Genomic DNA, 19077 nt, shown 5'->3' with positions numbered 1-19077 from the left:
ATTTTTGAAATTTGGGAATTTAGGCATTTGTCAGTTTATGAATTTGATTGAACTACAAAAATATAGTGGCTCAGAAATTTGATCCTTCAACAATCTACAAATTTCATACTTTAGGAAACTCTCACATTAATAAATTCCTAAATTTGAAAGCAAAAGTATTTGAACTTTTAATGGAATTCTAAAATGGCGACAGCGTGGAATTCTAAAATTCGAGATTGCTCGAACGCAGTATCCCCGAGGGCAAACGTCTATCCGTTAAAAACCGATTCCAGTATTTAAAAAATGAGCACGTCAAATTACAAGAGTAAAAACATCTAAAAACCGGGGTTTACCCTGCAGCCACAAGGATGATTCCCCGATTGTCACGTGTTTCACACCTCCTCCTCTACTTTCTCATTCTCTCCGTTCGTTTTAAGAGGCAGCGGAGAAAATTTATCGCCCCGCAGCTATCCCAAGCAAAAGGAAGAAAGTTGTTCAAAAATTGTGTACACACTCCGGCGTACAGGCAGAAGGAAGTGCGGCAAAGGGGGCGATAAGTACCTAGGATCAAGGACTCGGAGCTTGGCTGTCGGCCATATTTCTGAAATGCGGTTCTCCCAAGCAGCCGTGGGATTTTGTATCGCGAATTGATATTCGGTTCCTTCTCGCTGTTTCTCTTCCTCTCGTGGCTTCCTACGCGGGAACCCCTCGATGAGATTCACGTGATGCTAGCCAATTCGACGAATGATGGATAAGCTGTTACCCACGAGTTTCAGGCTGCTTTGAAATTCTCTGAATCGGAAAGAATAGCTTGCGGTGTGAATTTATTTTGTAATTTTTTATAGCTGAACTTGTGTGAAAACCATTCGACACTCGGAAGGGTGACTACACAAGTTGTCAACTTCACAAATTTTATTATAGGTGCATTTATTTGTTAAAGTGTCTCTTTTCAAAATATTTCACTATGTTCCTTTTCACTGTGGACTTAATTTTATATCTCAATTGAACCTCATGTTCAATCTAATATAAATTTTGGACTTTCTTTGATGTTTCCTATTTCAACATATTTCACTGTGTCTCTTTTCACTGTGGCCTTAATTTTATATTTCAATTAAACCTTAGGTTCAATCTAATATAAATTTTAGACCTTTTCTAACGTTTCCTTTTTCAAAATATTTCGCTGTATCCTTTTTCATTGTGGACTTAATTTTATGTCTCAATTGGACCTCATGTTCAATCCAATATAAATTTTGGACTTTCTCTAACGTTTAACAATTTTAGAAGTTCGTACCAAAGTTGTAATAAAAAGGGTTAATAACGATGTCGGTTCGGTTTTAATAAGGAGGCGACAGGTCGAGTTCGCCGTCTTCGCGAACGTTGAGGGGTTGCTTTCTCGGCTGATTAACCGTCCTCGACGGTTAATTATCCTTCATAGTCACCCTATGCGTGACGTCGTCGACCTCGTCACGTCCGACGAAGACGTTTTCGCTCCGGCGAAAATTGCCGCTTCCGTCATTAACCAACGAAACGTGGCACTCTCCGGCACGTCTTGGAAGAGTGTCATTTCGCGTTTCAACGCTTTGGGTCACGCTTCATTCTCGTCGCGGCGGCGTCGTTTTATAAATGACGCCACTCGCGCCGCGTGCATTAAGCGTCGGCCGTTCTTTGCATCGCAATGATAACGAACGTGGTCGATCAGTCTTGGAAAATATGGACGCGTGCTAGATCCTCTCGATACACTTTCGAGATATATCAGATTCGGAAAAACACTTCAAACGTGAAAGTCTTGAAGTCCTGTGAACCATTCGCAAATTTTAATACTAAGGGTTTAGAAATATAAAATTGTAGAAATTTCTGTGGCTAAAAATGTAGGAATATAAAATTGCAGAAGAGCATTAGAGACCTAGCAGTCTCGCAAATATAGAAATCCTGGAATTCTGGAATTTATATATAAATCTGACATATACATACGTTCCGCGTTCACGGACCAGTTCTGCCCATATAATAAATTATCAGGAAGCAATGATTAATGAATTTTGTATGTAATTAGCATTTAGACGCAGCACAAACAAGGGCGTCTATATTCATCGGTGGCGAATTCATTGAACCCGCTTGTACACGGCTCGAACAGGCAAGCGGGAACAATGAGCCGGTGTTGCGGTCGCTTTTATTTTTTTGAAAAATGGAGAAACGAGGGGCGACATCGCCGGTAGCCGGACTTCCGGAGGCCTGGCCGACAGCGAACTGCCTCCCTCCATTATGTTCCCGTTCTATCCTCCATTCCGTTTTACCCTCTGTGTTCATCCTGTTTTCCTTTCCCCCGTGTTTTCCTCCGTCTTTCTTCGTCCACGCTCGGATTTTTTCCCTCTTTCTCCGCTAAGAATTTCTGACGGCACCCTCTAGTTACACTCGATCTTCCCGACTGACGTTTATCCCTTTCTCTCCCGATCTTTCGCTTTTTCTCGGCGGACGCTCGGTTCTTGGCCGAGCATCTCCGCTACTCTCTCATGATTTATTGCCACCACGATGGATTATCCATCTCCATCGTTGGTGCACCCTCGCTGGAGGCTTCACCGGATCGGACACCGACCGAACGTGGCGAGAGTCGTCGAGCTGTATCGCGTGCCGGATCAAGAGGTGCCGGTATTTTCATATGGAGCTACGATACACGCTCGATATCGAACGCTTCGATTTGTTTAGGATAGGCCTCGCTCCGACTCCGGGGGTGTAATTATTGATCGCTGGCGAATAAATCAACTGCCTCTGTCGAACTCGCGCTCGAGTATACTGCGAGTACGGGAATCATAGACCGATGGATTTTCAATTTTCGTTGTTTGGAATTGGCTTTGGGATTTATAAGCCCATAAATGTCAGATCATTTTTATACATTTTAGCTGTTCTTCATTATGAGCTGACAACGAAGTTGCCAACAATGTTTAAAATAATTTTAGTGGACAAAGTTTCTAATAAATCGAGATGTTTAAGGAATTAGAACAATGAACAACTTATTATTTCAGTAACTTTGAAAATAATTTATCAAACTAAATTTTAATAGACATAAAATCAATGCAAATAATGTCTTTATAATAGAAATTTCTCCTTATTTACAAAAATTAATCTCATACAAAATTTTGTATAACATAGCCTAACAATAAATGTTCTTTAAAAGAAATCAATCTATTCTGTTCCTATAACTTCAGAAAAAAGTACAAAGCACATTGAAATATGATTCCGCAGTTACAATCGTCAATTTGCAAATTGTTAATAGCAAAAGATACGTTATAAACAATCTCCGATATAATTCTACTAATAGAAGGCGTTTCAAGTGCTTCGACCTCTTAATCGTCAGAAAAATATGATCGGACAGCCTACGTAGCAAGTTCCCGATAACGCTCACGTGTGCAGGGGAAAAGTGGAGGGCAAGCAAAACCGGAAATTACGTTCGATATAAAATATTCTAGATACCGGCGAGCCGCGGTTAATGGCTCGCGATCGGGCCGATTTAACGCGCTTGAAGTTGCTTATAATAATCTCCGTTAATAATACGAAATTTAAATACGGTTTTAAGGGTTGGAGGACGGTGGCTAATAAACTTATCTCTTATTTTTATTCATGTTTATGTTTTGTTTGCCAATTATAATTGATGGGGGAAATTTAATAAAATGTGGATGTGAAATAATTTTGGGTGAAATTAAAAAATTTCAGAATTTGGTAATTTGAGAATTTGAGAAATTTTTTTGCAATTTTTAGTAATATACTTTTAACATCTTTTTAATTAAAATGAGTTCAAACTGAATTCAATTTGGATTATATTTACAAAATTTAATGGACGATAATTTTGCACAGTCTTCACTATAAATCGAGTCATAAACACCGGCAGTATATCACGAAATAAAAGTGGTATATTTTAGCTCGTATTTAGCCCACTTCTATCCCACCATGCAGATTAAAATCACAAATCATTCGCTAAGAGATTCCGAATCGCGCCATAAATATATGATGAAAATTGAAGCAATGATTAAATTATTCGAAAATAAAGAAGAGAAGGGGAGAAAAAAGGAGAGAGTATATCGAATGGCCATCGCTGGGTGCAAACTGGTCGTGGTAGCTATGGCCGATATTCCGGTCCGTGGTATGTTGCTCTGTTTTTCGTTTCACCGACCGCCCGAAGCTTCCACGGGCCTTGTTTCAGCTCGGCCCAGCTCCGCTTGGCCCGGCCCGTCTCAAAACCGTAGCAGCGTATTACGTGCTGCAGAATGTAATTTCGTTTCGCCAGGGCAATTTCGAGCCGCCTAAGATCCACACTTTCTACCGGAGTCTCGTTAATTGCCCTGCTTGCGCCGCACTTTCCATTTACTTTCGTTACGGGGCTTTTGGTTACTCGATCGAAGATGAACGGTTGTTTTCGAGATCGTCTTTTAACCCTCGAACTGTGGCTTCAAAGGAAATACGTGTTAGGAAATCTGGCGAGTTAATTAAACGTTGATCCAAGAAGCTACGATTTACTTCAAATATGATTGACCTCTTTATTCTGTCCAGATGTGGAGTCAGATACTGCATTTCGTTCCACCCTTTTCCTTCAAATCAAATGAAGCTTGGTGTTATTCTGTTTAGTCCAATATTTTGATCAGTTTCGATAGCAATTAAATAAAAATAGTTGTTGTGTATTAACATAGGATATTAATGATATTAATATAAAGGATAAGAAAGTACCCACGTGGGTGGTCACTGGTAGTTAAATTTAAAAGAGGTTAAATGTGCATGTACCTGACAGTATTCAGAGGTGGACATATTGACAATATAAGAGCCTATTATAATTTATTTCAAGCAAACTTCTGTGTTGTTATTACGTAACGATTGTATTACATAACCTGGTTGTAATACCAGGTAATATAACAAGCAAATCAACAAGCTAGTAACGATACATGGAACAATAAAATAACATTGGAGACCATTAACTAACTTGAATTTCTCCAACCCGCGGAAATAAGAAAGAAAAGTCGTAATTTCTTTACCCTAAACCACTTCCAGAAGCATCGTAACTTCATCAATGTCCGTTTCAGAGAAAAGTATGACACATTCGAGAAGCTGTCAGTTAAAAATATTCGACATATCGTGACTGATCGATCGTATCTGTAATCTATTATATCATTTGCAGTTTTCGATGCGAGGATAAATGCAGTCATTTCCTCCTGCCGTCTCGTAAACACGTTCGATCGTGGCTGACACGAGATGTCGTGTTCCTTTACCACTATGCTCTTTAACGTAAATATTCATGAGCTTTCTTCTTCGTACCGGTGGATTCTCAAGAACGAACTTGTCGTCCGTTCAGGCAATTTGCGAACGTTTAAAGACAGGCTCCCTGTCGAAAGAGTTCATTACCGGCAAACGATGTTTACTGTACGCTTTTGGTGCCCAATGCACGAAACATAAACGATTCGAATCGCCGGCAATTATGCGCCTCCGACTGCCCGTGTAGTCACAACGTACAAGGTGACTCTTACGAACGAAACCAATTCGGCCATCTTTCTTTACTTACGAGTGTCTTCTTTTAACTCAATGCGTTGAAATATTCTATGCAAAAAAGTATAGCGTGAATTCTAAGTTGTCATCAAAATTACTTGAGATGTTTTGTTCGAAGACCAGAAAATACTTCTTGAGATACTTAGAACCTCTTGCACAAAATTTCACATTTTTCTACTTAAAATACCTCAAATGTAGATTAAAAAGATCTGAAAATTCTTTGTGAAAAGGAATTTCATTCTAGGTAAAAGCATAATTAACCTTGAAATCTCTTAAGCTAAAGCTAATACTTGCAGTATTAAAATTTCATCCCTTAAGCTAAAAAGCGACAGACTCGACCAACTATTTCGTACAGAGAGAGTCGAACGGTTCGCTACATAAAAATCACCTTGTATAAAAGTGAGAAGGGTGTAGCTGTTTGAAAGTCGTTCCTGCGGGTTTCTCTTCAGGTAGTATCGTATGCAAATTGCACGGTGTCGCGTATTTTACCGGCGAGTAGATATTCGCGCGAAAAGAAGCAGCTTCGGCAATCGTAGGTATCTGCCGTGATGTCTTGCAATTTCCTCCTCTTTAGGTTTTTTTCTTTGTTTTTTCTGCAGCTACTCGCCGGAAATTGCCGGTTCAGACACCCCTTTTTCGTCGTTTCTTCTCGTCACGATGACCGTCTTCACGCGCTACCTGCGCGAGGAGATTCGACAGAATGATCGCTTCTTCAGTTTTGCTTAGTTTTTAACGCGTTAACCTGTTGCTTCGAGGAATAGTATTCAAATGTTAACTGTGGGTTCCTCTACTTCCGGCTGTAGGAATTAAGAAACGGTACAATGAGAATGCATTGACTTCGCTATACTTGAATCTGAAATATTGGGAGTAAAAAGTTGACTGAGCTTCTAATGAACAAGAGCTTGCATCTGAAAGTGTATTAATATTTCTGTAATTATTGGATTATTAAAGTAAACGTTCATTGTGTAGTAGTGTATTGGTTGAAACGTTTCTTGGATTTATTCGTTTCAAAATAGTGACTTTAAAGAAATACAGACATGAAATTATATTTTATATTTGAAAAGTAGTGATGGATTCAATCAGTTGTTCATAAAATATTGCCCTAGAGGAAATCTATCGATCATCCAACTACAAAGTGAAAATAAGTAAGATACTTTGTTGGCAAGTTTTAAGAGAGGAGGGCTTCGTCAGGGTGTTAAATTTCCGAAGATGTCATCAGGAATTCTGCACGGTCAATTTCGCATTGTTTCACGCGGCCATATTTCACGGTTCACTTTTCGAACGACTTCTGCACGCTGTTCGAGCGTACAACGATGCGCCTCCGTAATTTTATATAACCAGTTAAATGACTCTTGGCAAGGAAGTGATTTGTCGCACGATATTTTATTTCAGATAATCATCCTCCGTGTCGGACGTGGGCCGTCCACGGCGACAACGTACAGCGTACATTGATTAATGGTCGTTTCTTCGTCGTGGAACAAAATGAAAAAAAGGAGAAAGACAAGAGAAAAAAAGGAGAAGAAGAATAGGAGAGCGTTTCTCTCGAATCTGACACTCCGCCGTTCCGAGCAGTTGGCGATGCCTAATGAATCGTCGCGTTTTCGAAATCTTGTTAATGCTCGAAGTGTTCGTCGACCAACTTCACCGAATGGTCGTCGATCATTCTGCTCGTAGATCTCGCACGCGGGTTGTTTGTTACCCGAGAAGAAAGAGAATAATGAAAAATTGTGGCAAATATTATTGTCTTCTCTGATTTACGAGTCGCCCTGGCGTCTTCGAATTTTACGATAGAAACATTTACGAGTTAATTCATTCTGCATCTACTGCAGGAATTCGGAGAAAATTCCAGCTTTTAAAACTATTAATATTTTTGTTGATTGCTTGAGTAATTCAAAGAATTTTGATCTGATAGATTTGATTAAAGGCACTAACTTTTATCTTAAACTTTTCTTTCTATCTCTTGAAATCGATAAATAGCTGAATTTAGTGGTTGAAACTTAGAACGAATGTGCATATTAGGTAAAAATTATCTACACGTTTTCCACATATTTCCTAAGATTTTTTATCGTGTGCGTTGATGTTCTCTAGATAATATATTCTTGCAACGAGGTCCAGATACGCGTTAAAGTTACGAATGCGGTTGCCAATTCACCACAACTCGTAATAAAGCGATTACGAAAGATTTATGAAACATCCTGTATATCAGAAGCCGCGTAACTGGTGTAGCAAAGGAAGCGGGCTTTTGCCAATAGCCAGTAATCCGATAAAGATGTTTGCAGATAACTTTTCATGAATGTATCGGTCATTCTTTAACGCCCAACATCATCAGTCGAGATCATCTCCGTAAAATCAAGGTACGATATTTCTTCGGGCGAAGGATGCTCGCGCGATAAACCCTTCTTCGTGTTGAGGTTTAAAGTACACCGATGGTTTACATATTAACATGCTATCTTCGCTGAAATTATTTTTCATTTCATCTTTCTTTGCGGCTCGAAATTTTTTTCGTACAAAAATTCAGTAAATAATTATAGAGATATAAGGGTGTGATTAAACATGAGATACAACGCGTGGGAAATATAAGAAGCGATGTAAAATGTAGGTATGTGGTAATATAACAGAGATTTACTGTATATTCGTTCGATAATATACTGTGTTTTCTCGGAAACACTAATTTCCGAGTCCTAATATTTTTCACCGCCGCGAGCAACAACTAACAATTTAAAATGGTGGCAAAAGCCGGGACTTGATTTTGGAGCGTCAAAGGGTTGGCTGAAATTCCGCGTCGCGTCGCATTTTCCCGCAGCCCTTTCGCGCATAAATCAAGCTGAAAACTCGACTTTTCTCCGACCGACGAAATAAATTCTTCTCTTCATTTTTATGCAAACGACCAAGTTCCAGCGTCACCGCCATATTTGCGATCGGTCGCGCGTTTCTTCGCGACGAAGGATTTTTCCGCGGAACGCGTTCGACACGTTTCCTTCGCGGAATCGCTTGTGTTCCCGCGAGCGTGTATTTATTATTATTTCCGATCGTTTTTTTCTTTCGTTTCACGGTGCCAAAGCACGGAACCGTCAGACGCAGGGACGCCATTCGTCGTGGGGTCGCGCGCATGTGAAAATACGACGGGAATATTTCACTTTTCGTAGCGCTCGCTCGCGCGCCCCGACGACAGCGTCGCGGTGCCACGTCACGAGGCATTCATTTCGAAATACGTACACTGGTACGTCCAGGCTCCGGGGAGTAGCCTTAATAAATGTAGAAGCATTTATAAAAGCAGCAAGATGCGAATGTTCCTGGTTTCTCTCTTTCTCCCTCCTCGTTCCATTCTCTCGGCCTCTTTCTCCGTATCTTTCGTTTCTCTCTGCGTCGTTCCACGTCGATGCGGATGATCGATGGGTGGAAGTGTCAAGAAAAATGCTGGAAAAATGTCGATAACGGGAGAATTTCGTGGATGCGTTTCGCTGAATGTGGCAGCATCCTTTCTGCTTTTGGGAATTTTAAATCGGTCATTGATTTTCCATTTATATACTTTTAAGACAACCACAGATTTCACCGTAAACTGTCTCTTTGATTAATATTTTGTCTGCACGTATTCGAAAGGTCACGCGACATTTTCCTGGAAAATTCTCACTGTTCCATTTAACCAATTTATAAAGCTTTTAGAAGGAACTTTTTTCGTTTAACTGTTGTGTTACCGGTGTTCCATTATCTTGTATATTAAGGCTCACTGAAATAGCGGCGAGCGAAGTCCAACGAGGTATAAGAAGTACATCGTCCAATTATTTCCAAATTTCAAAGCATCAGAGAGAGTGTTCATTTTACGGTGGTAGCTTAACGAGCACGCACAGACGCGAGAAGTTTGCTGCCACGACACGGACGAATTTGGAGCGACTTGAACAAATGTGGAAGCATTTCTAACCGTAGCCAGGGCTCGTGTGCACGCCGACTCCGACGGACGTGCTTTTGATCGAACCTCCGGCAAACTTGAACCTTTGGGAAGAGAGGCCCTATGAAAAATGACCGCCTCCATTCCGTCGCGAGCTGAATCTACGCCCATACTCTCCGCTAACTGGCTCTTATTAATTGAATATTTTCTCCCGCTCAAAGTTCTATCTCCCTTTCAAACTTATTGTACAATTCTACTTTTCCACAACGTTAGCGAGGTAAAAGTTTTTTTTATGCGGAAGGAATTTTTCAATTGTATAAATCAAGTTGAGTATTATTGAATTTTATAATTTTAATCATTGAATTATTACATGGTAAGTTGTGTTCATTTTATAATTAAGAATTAAGTAGAGGTGTAACTAGTCAAGATTTTGAATGTTCTAGTGTTTCAATGTATTAATATATGAAATCGAGTTACAAAATAAAATTGCTGCAGTGTATCATTTATTTAAAAATACGAAGATAAAATATATGGATACATTTCACTAAATATTTCAATAAATAAAATACTTTATTTATGGATACACTAAACATTAAATGCAACAACATGTGTCATTTGCTTGTGTCTAAATATTGGATCTTACTGTTGATTTATTTTTATACTAATCAACGTGTTAACTAATACTATAAAATAAAACATGGAGAATTAGTTACTAGCCCATAGAAATGACCAGAAAGAAATTCAAACTTCTCTTCTATAAATTTTAATTTGTAACAAGTATGAAATATTTTAGCATAACATCCCATGATTTACATCAATCTAATATGATAAAACATACGTAACTATGTACATAAACTAAGATTTAATTATCGTAAAATGTGGAACAGTGCCCTCTATCGCCACAGTGGTAAGGAAATATGAATTTCTCTTGGGTCGAAAATAATCTCGACAAATATTTATTGTTATCGTAATTCTCGTACGGAATGTAGGACATCTATCTTCGGAGAAAAGAAAACGATCGGTGATTTTTCCACGCGTGGACAGTCGCCTATTAATAGCGTCGATCTTGCAACGTTTTACAAAGTTTAGCCGAGCTTATCTGAACCGTTTAACTTTCCATTAAGCAGATCGAGAAATGACGAAACCGCGTTCCACCATGCGTAGAAAGTTGACCCTATATCTGTGCAATTCTTGCTCGGTCACCGTACAAGTTCGATCGCGAAGTTCGCTGATCCAGCGTGTTTGTTTGTCGGCTGGTAGTTTTTCCACGGCCGAATAAGAGGAGAACGATGTCGCGTTTATCTGCCGCGTCCGGATAAACTGAATGCTTGAAAGCACGCTGAAAGGCGAGCTCCGTTAATCCTTTTATTTCGTTTGCTAAAACGCGAGCTAATTGTGTTTCACTCCTGTTCGTGCTACCAAAACTATAATTTCACAGGTTATTCTGCTTTCAAACTCTAGAAAACGATGTTTTATTTTATTACGGTAATAATATTATTTAGATGTTGGACAGTTTTTATTAAACTAGCGGCCCTCAATTATATAATCAACTGAAATTATATGTACATGGAATTAAATGACATATTAATGCAATGTAAACATTAATATAATGCGTGAAATAAATTACAATGATATATGCAGTTCTGAGACATAATAAATTAGATAGAACTCCGAAAGGTTTATTTAAAAAATGACTACATCGATAACAAAAAATTAACTTGTTATTTAAATATAAATTAATACCAGATGAGAGTCAAAGCATAAAAGCACAAATGAAGCAAGGTGAAAAAAGAATTAAGTGTCAGAATGAATTCTAGGTTAAATTGACAAGTACTCGATCAGTGTGTTTCGTTGGATGAAAAGTACCGTTTTTATTTCCTCTATCGGCGCATTTTGTTGTCGTAAGTCATTGAACCAGCTGTGTAGGTTGAATTCGAGCTTCATTTACCGCAATCGATCATAGTGGAATAAGAAGGACAGAAGCGTATCGGGTAAAACAATCGTCGTTGAACCGTCGCGAAACCGAAGTTTACAACGATCACGAGCTTTTAACGGGGCGAGCCGCACGGAACGATTTATATTCCCCCATCGGAGCTCTCTCTCCTCCCCTTAATCAATACTATTCGATCCGGCATGTTTCACCTCGTCCACTTGCCCAAAAACTCGTTCGACGTCTAACTTTGCTCGTCTCCACTCTACGGAATAAAATTTATAGATGTGTATTATATTCAAAAGCGTGATCGATGATGCGGTACACCTCTGATACCCTCGATATTAATACAATATTAATTTTCTATACTCGTTAGGTATAGAAAATGCTCGTTAATTCAGTGTTTTGTAATTAGGTTAGGTTATGTTTGAAGAAAAAGCAAGAACATTTGTGGAATGAACTTGATCTAACTGTATGTACAACTCAATCAGTTAAACTAACTGAATAGTGATACAATCTAACTTAATGCAACAACATAATAGTCTAGTTGAATAACATAATGACCTAGCCTAACTTAATAACATAATGACCTAGCCTAACTTAATAACATAACGACCTAGCCTAGCTTAATAACATAATGACCTAGCCTAGCCTAATAACATAACGATCTAGCCTAGCTGGAAAACGTAATAACTCAGAATGATCTAATAACACACAACATAATCTGATAATAGTAATCACTTAACCGAATTTAATATACAGTTTCATCATTGAAGTCTCTCCGTACTCCCGTTTAAAACCAGATTAGATCACATTTAGAATTTGCATAAGAAAGATCAGAGTGAAAAACTACTGGATCTGACGAATAACACTTTTTCGAGTATCAGTGACAGGTTAATAACCGAAGTTAAGATCTGGTGCTGCATAAATCATAGCGATTATTGTACCTATCAACCGTTTAAGTATAAAATTATATGAATATAAAAATACTGCATTATCGTGAGCGCAATTATGTATCACGACGTGATACGATCACTCGGATAATTAATAAAAGCGACATGTCAGTACCGCTTAAGAATTATTAAACGTAAACAACACTGATTAAGAAATATTAAACCTGATCTATTGGTGTAATTATTAAACCTGGTCTATTTATCTAATTCTCGAAGGTAATATTTATGTAATTGTTCCAGTGATTAAATCAGCGGAACCGAGATCGAATTCGTCGGGCAAATTCAGTGTTTTGTATCGTTATGATTTATCGAAACAGTGATCACTCACTGATGACTTGTACATCTTCAGAGCGCGAACCTAACGAGACGCTCGGTCAAGATTCTGGCACGATTTCGACGGGTCGTTGAAAAATAACGAAAATGCGTGGCCGCATGCGACGCGGCGGCGTTCGCCGCGACAATTAATTTTCAGTCGGTTAAATCGCGCGGGGCTGCTCGAAAGTGCATCAAAAATACGTGGGCCACGCACCGAGCCAGGTTGTTACGTTGTTATTCACCCACACTGCACGATAACCTGCTGTAGCGGAGTCGTGTGCGTGCGTGCGTGCGAGCAACACGCTCGACAGCTCGCGAGCGACGTATTAATAGAAGCGCGCTTCGACGCGCAGCGTCGTTGTTGCCGACTGTCAAGCGATATTCTAACGAGCCGTGACCGTTGAAACGCGACGATTTTTCAACGACGATCCACCGAATAGGATTCAACAGCGAAATCCTGTAACGAGCTGGAGCGCTCTCGAACCGACTCGACGCGTATAGTCGCCATGTTCCGACGGCCGTCGCAGCCATGTTGTTCAACTCCCGCTACGCGGACCCTTCTTTTCTCCGAAATGGCGCTCGATATTGGGACTAATCGACACTCTTCTCTCCTTGTGATACGATTTCCTACATTACTGATTGACGTTCACATTTTTCTTTAACAAACCAACGATTTTCCGCTCACAAGTTTTCTTTCATAAATTCCAGAGGATGCTTATAACACATTGGCTAGCACACTGAAGCAATTGAAAATTGTAGTGTTTTAATTCATGCGAGAATTTTTTATTAGTGAACAAATTTTTAATAAAGTGTTTAGTATAGAAACTTAAGTATCAGCCATATATGGTGACGTGGTTAAGGTGTTAAGTCTGTGCTGATTCTTATCGAGATACTTAATGCGTATAATAATATAAATTAATTATCGTTTTATAACATAGATGTGTTCATTAATGCTAATGTGTGTACATGTTTAGACATACTGGAATTGCTTCAATTTCAATTGTGTGATCCTTGCAGGGTTTTCGATGTAATCGGTATATAAATATTGATCTGACCATTTGTTAATTGTATAATCCTGTTAGATGTACAAGTACTTAAGATACAAAGTACCTCTATAGTTGGATCGAGTCTCACATAGTTTAAGTTTTATATTCTTTTCCTGGTTTCTAGTTTAGAGAGGAATTCTTGTGGTTCTATTTTGTTAATGTTTGGAGAGAAGTTTGAGTTAGTTTCAACTACATGGAACAATATTTTGAAGACCTGAATTAATCGTTTAACGTTTGAGGCTCAAAATGTTATTTTGTATCTGTGAGGGCTTTCGTTGTTTCGCAATGATTTTTCATATTTCCTAACCAAAAAGTGCAATTCAAAACTGAAACTTTGTTCTAAACTTTTCTATTAAGTAATATTCCTCATTAATTGCATCAAAATTACTCAAAAATAGAATTATGCAAAAATACTTCAAAATTATTGCTGTAATAATTATTGCAGTTCTTGTAATAATGCAATAATAGAATCTGTTCTTTTTAATTTCAATATAGTCTCGCATTCTGCAATTTTACACTTTATACGACATGTAAAATAAACAAATAATTAAAGAATTATCACGAAATTTTACAGACCAACCTAGACTTCACTATTATTTTTTTTAGTTTGTCAACTATTACTAGTCTCGTTCACAAAAATATCTTTCTTGTTTTCTTACTATGGACATAGCAAAAATTCATCCCAAAATATTTTTCCATAATCCACAATCTATTTACAATAATTAATAATTTGTAATAAAGATACTTTATCCTGTAATGTTTATCAGTTTGTGAAATGAAGATTACAAATTTGTTGGTACGAAAAAATATTGTTTGAAAAGCCAGATAATCTGTGTAGAGATATTCCTGGTTTTTCAATAACAATTACCATTATACATTGAATCGTACTTCCTCGTTTGAAGGAAATAAACATTTTTCAATGATAAAATTATGATTCGATTGCATGAATAAAGAGAAGCTTTTAAGCTCGGCTACCATTCGTTACTGTCCCGGGTACACTGGATGGGAATTCAATATGCGATCGTAAATAATTCCATGCGTGTTTTATGCGCGTCGAATTGGTTTATTAGGGACTTAATTTTTGTTGCAAATTTATTCGTTCATTATGTTATATCCTCCGCGTTGTGTTTCACATGAGATTTTAATTTCAATTCTCGCTTGTATACATAAAACAGCAAAATTATTTCTTCCTCTTTCGCGTAAAAAATCGGCTGGTGTTACCACAATTGACTAATTAGTTTAACATATTGTATTTATTCTATAAAATACGATTAGTAAATGGTATATGAATTTAAACATCGTGTTGATTAATTAATTGTTAAGGATGTCATTAATTACACCGTCTTATTATTCTACGAATAATTCCTGCTAATTGTTATGTTAGATGGTAGACATTTATAAATATTAACGCTTTACAGATTACATCCTATATTACCCGACTGGAAATCAGAAAGATAACAGTTAAAAATCTAAGACAATCACTTTCTTCTTAACAACCTTAAGTCTTGTTAGCCTACTCAAATAATAACATCACTAAATAAAATTTTATCAAACCTCTTCACGTTTAGATATTAAGAATGTCACCGCTATTAATATTTCCAACAGTGACTCATAAATTTAAATTCCCAAACACGAACAATGCGTCGCACGCAAAACTTTATTAGTTACGAAATTTGTTAATCGTTTCCCTTGCAAATATATTCGTATCTCCACGGATGAAATGAAATATCGTTTGTCTGAGTAAAATATGGACACGATATAAAAACAGGAGAATGGAATATAATTATTTGAGATCGAAGGAACGTTGGGTTTACATGCGCCATGTTCCGACGGCCGACGCTTCGCGCCATGTCGAAACACTTGACGATGATCGAGAGCATATTAAAAAAACTTTGATAAATATCACTCGAGGAGAACATCCTTTTCGAAATCAAAGAAACATTTTTGTACAAGTTTCAACAGAATATCTACGTTTCTTTCGCATAGCTAATTCATCTTCGTTGACTTTCAAAAAAATTCGAGACGCTCGAGAGCCCTTGAGTGCTTGTCAACATTTCCAGCAAAAAATAAGCTGTGGAAGAAGTTTGCTTTTCGAGATGTGGTTCAGAAATGGAGGGAAATGTCAAAAGCGTAAGATTGTGTTAAACTTTTGGGGATTTGGGGATTTGGGATTTGGGGATTTGAGGAGTTGGGAATTTGGGGATTTGGGAATTTGGGAATTTGGGGAGTTGGGAATTTGGGGATTTGGGGATTTGGGGATTTGGGGATTTGGGAATTTGGGAATTTAGGGATTTGGGGATTTGGGGATTTGGGGATTTGGGGATTTGGGAATTTGGGAATTTAGGGATTTGGGGATTTGGGGATTTGGGGATTTGGGGATTTGGGGATTTGGGGATTTGGGGATTTGGGGATTTGGGGATTTGGGGATTTGGGGATTTGGGGATTTGGGGATTTAGGGATTTGGGGATATGGGAATTTGGGAATTTGGGAATTTGGGAATTTGGGAATTTAGGGATTTGGGGATATGAGAATTTGGGAATTTGGGAATTTGGGAATTTAGGGATTTGGGGATATGGGAATTTGGGAATTTAGGGATTTGGGGATATGGGAATTTGGGAATTTGGGAATTTGGAATTTGGGAATTTGGAAATTTGGGAATTTGGAATTTGGGAATTTGGAAATTTGGGAATTTAGGAATTTGGAAATTTGGAAATTTGGAAATTTGGAAATTTGGAAATTTGGGAATTTGGTAATCTCGGAATTTGGGGATTTGGGAATTTGGAAATTTGGTAATTTGAGAATTTAGGGATTTGGAAACCTCTAAATTTGCTAACTTACGCTTCCAACAACCTGTCCTAATGTGCACCCCCATGAAATAAAAAGCTATAATTCAACCACGACTCGCGAGCCCCCGAATCTTCCTTGAAAACCTCAAGTTTTACCTCAAGTTCCACGCTATTGAGGCAAGGTTATTGGTTACTCGCGAGACCTTGCGACTCGCAAAAATGATTCGAAAAGAAAAGACAAAAGAATTAATCGGCGGACTCAAACGCGTTCGAAGGGTCCACGTAGGACGTATTTACGAAAGCGGCCGTGTACCACGTGTGCCTCGTAAATCATTTGGCTGACTCCTCTAATTATAAGTATGACTATCTCAGCTATCGCATCGTCGCGCCTCGTAGAACGCCCGAAGGCAGACGAGCAACCGGTGAACTTGCTCGTGATAAAACCGTCCTCTTTGTGGCGAACGATGGAAGGAAAAAACGATGGCGTAAAAAGGGCCGACAGATGAATTTCACGTTGCAAGGAATCGGTTCTTCGTTTACCGAGAACAGAGTGAGCTTTTAATTAGCCCTTTTTCTGCTTATCCTGGGCTTCTGTGTTCGCTTCTTTTTTTTCCAACGCTTTTCATTTTTTTATGCTTCTCATTTTTGGGCGGATCTCAACTGTATTTTCATTTAAGGTTTTTAATCTTAGCGCCATTTTTTGATAATCCACTGGTGTCTTGACCCCTTGTGAAACTATTACAGAAATTTTTATAGCAAGGCAACAGTATTGTGTCTGATATGAATTTTATCGTAGTATGTGGCTTTGAATTTTTTGATAATATGATGTATGGTTTTTACATCGAAGTAAAAATTTCAATCGAATGGACACTTTCAACGGCTTCATTTAACGAGTTTCGATAAAAACCGCGAGAAAATGGTGGCCGATTGCGAGTAAAAGTGACGCGGGCGACGAAACCATCTAGAAACGAGCGACACGTTATCATTTGCGAATTTAAAAATATTTTTCGATAACCGATATCAGTGGTCGCATCGGTGAGGTTGCTGTCCGCTGCAGGCAGATATATCGCGACCTCGAAAATATTACTTCCCGTACATCATGTGCGTACGCGCTACCAGATATCGTCGCCCATTATCGATATCGATACTTCCCGAATCCTAATTCTGCTTTCTGACGTGATCTACTTAATGCTCGATGAATTCTAACTTAAAGAAGATTACTATTAAACTTGTTAGAATTCCGTCGCCATTTTGTACTTATACAATAGAAGCTTCCAAATGTAATGGAGTAAGTTATAATCTAAATGGAATATCCTTGAAAGATCCACAATTTTTAATTCTGTAAAAAGCTTTCAAATATAGCAGAGTAAATTAAATATAACTGAGTAAGCAATTGAAGTAGAATATCCTCGAAAAATCCACAACTATTAATCTTATAAAAAGCTCCCAAATATAGCAGAGTAAATTAAATATAACTGTGTAAGTAATCGAAGTAGAATATCCTCGAAAAATCCACAACTATTAATCCTACAAAAAGCTTCCAAATATAACGGAGTAAATTAAATATAACTGAGTAAGTAATCTAAATGGAATATCCTCGAAAACTCCACAACTATTAATCTTATAAAAATCTCCCAAATATAGCAGAGTAAATTAAATATAACTGAGTAAGTAACCTAAATGGAATATCCTGGAAAGATCCACAATTATTAATCCTACAAAAGGCTTCCAAATATAACGGAGTAAATTAAATATAACTGAGTAAGTAATCTAAATGGAATATCCTCGAAAACTCCACAACTATTAATCCTATAAAAATCTCCCAAATATAGCAGAGGAAATTAAATATAACTGTGTAAGTAATCGAAGTAGAATATCCTCGAAAACTCCACAACTATTAATCCTACAAAAAGCTCCCAAATATAACAGAGGAAATTAAATATAACGGAGTAAGTAATCTAAATAGAATATCCTCGAAAGATCTACACCTATTAATCCTCCACTCGCATAATCGCAAAGCCAACGAACACGCGAGCAATCGGTAAATTAATTTCAATCGTTGCCCGAGCAAGACGCTCGGACAAGAATCAAATCGATCGATGTTTCTAAATAGAACAACGCCAACGCCAAAAGCCACGAACAAGCAACGACTTGTTAAAATTAATCTAAGACATCGGACCGATCGGCCAACATCAGACTCGTTATCGTGTTATCTCATTCGTTTACCTCGATGCTTCCACGTGGTGCGTATCGAACATCAGAGGTAGAATCAACCACGAACACCACGGAACTATAAATCACTCGGCCATGCACTTCTCGCGATTTTGCACGATCGGAAAACTCGCGAGATCGATTCGGACCGGACGTCCGGTCGGTGAGGAATTTTGAGTCGAACTGAAGCAGCTTTGATTTTCTCTCGACGTCTGTTCGAAACCCTTGCGATGGCCTTGAATCTCGCAATTTGCTTATTCAAAACGAATATTGCGGGGTGCACGCCGGCCAAGCCTTTTGGGTTGCCCGGCAGTAAATCAAACCGTGAACGGATCTGTGAAATGTTCTGCCTCTTGCCGGGCCTGCAAGAAAGGATTCGACAGGTGAAAAGGCCAGTTTAATTTCACGATTCAGACAATAAGGTAGTTTGTAATTTGGGCAAGTTCTT

At 38.3% G+C, this 19077-nt stretch overlaps 1 long non-coding RNA gene across 1 annotated transcript in view; it reads right to left on the bottom strand.

Moving 5' to 3' along the window:
- The window catches only part of LOC105664363 (uncharacterized), a 39521-nt gene extending 20699 nt beyond the window's left edge, over nucleotides 1-18822 (bottom strand). Inside the window, exon 1 of the long non-coding RNA XR_013038479.1 lies at nucleotides 18645-18822. This is a non-coding gene — a long non-coding RNA (uncharacterized LOC105664363). The remainder of the gene's footprint in view (nucleotides 1-18644) is intronic.
- Nucleotides 18823-19077: the final 255 nt, after the last annotated feature.

The sequence above is a fragment of the Megachile rotundata genome, chromosome 1, assembly GCF_050947335.1.
Source record: "Megachile rotundata isolate GNS110a chromosome 1, iyMegRotu1, whole genome shotgun sequence".
In the NCBI taxonomy this organism is placed as follows: Eukaryota; Metazoa; Arthropoda; class Insecta; order Hymenoptera; family Megachilidae; genus Megachile; species Megachile rotundata.
This window is presented reverse-complemented; position numbering and strand designations above follow the sequence as displayed.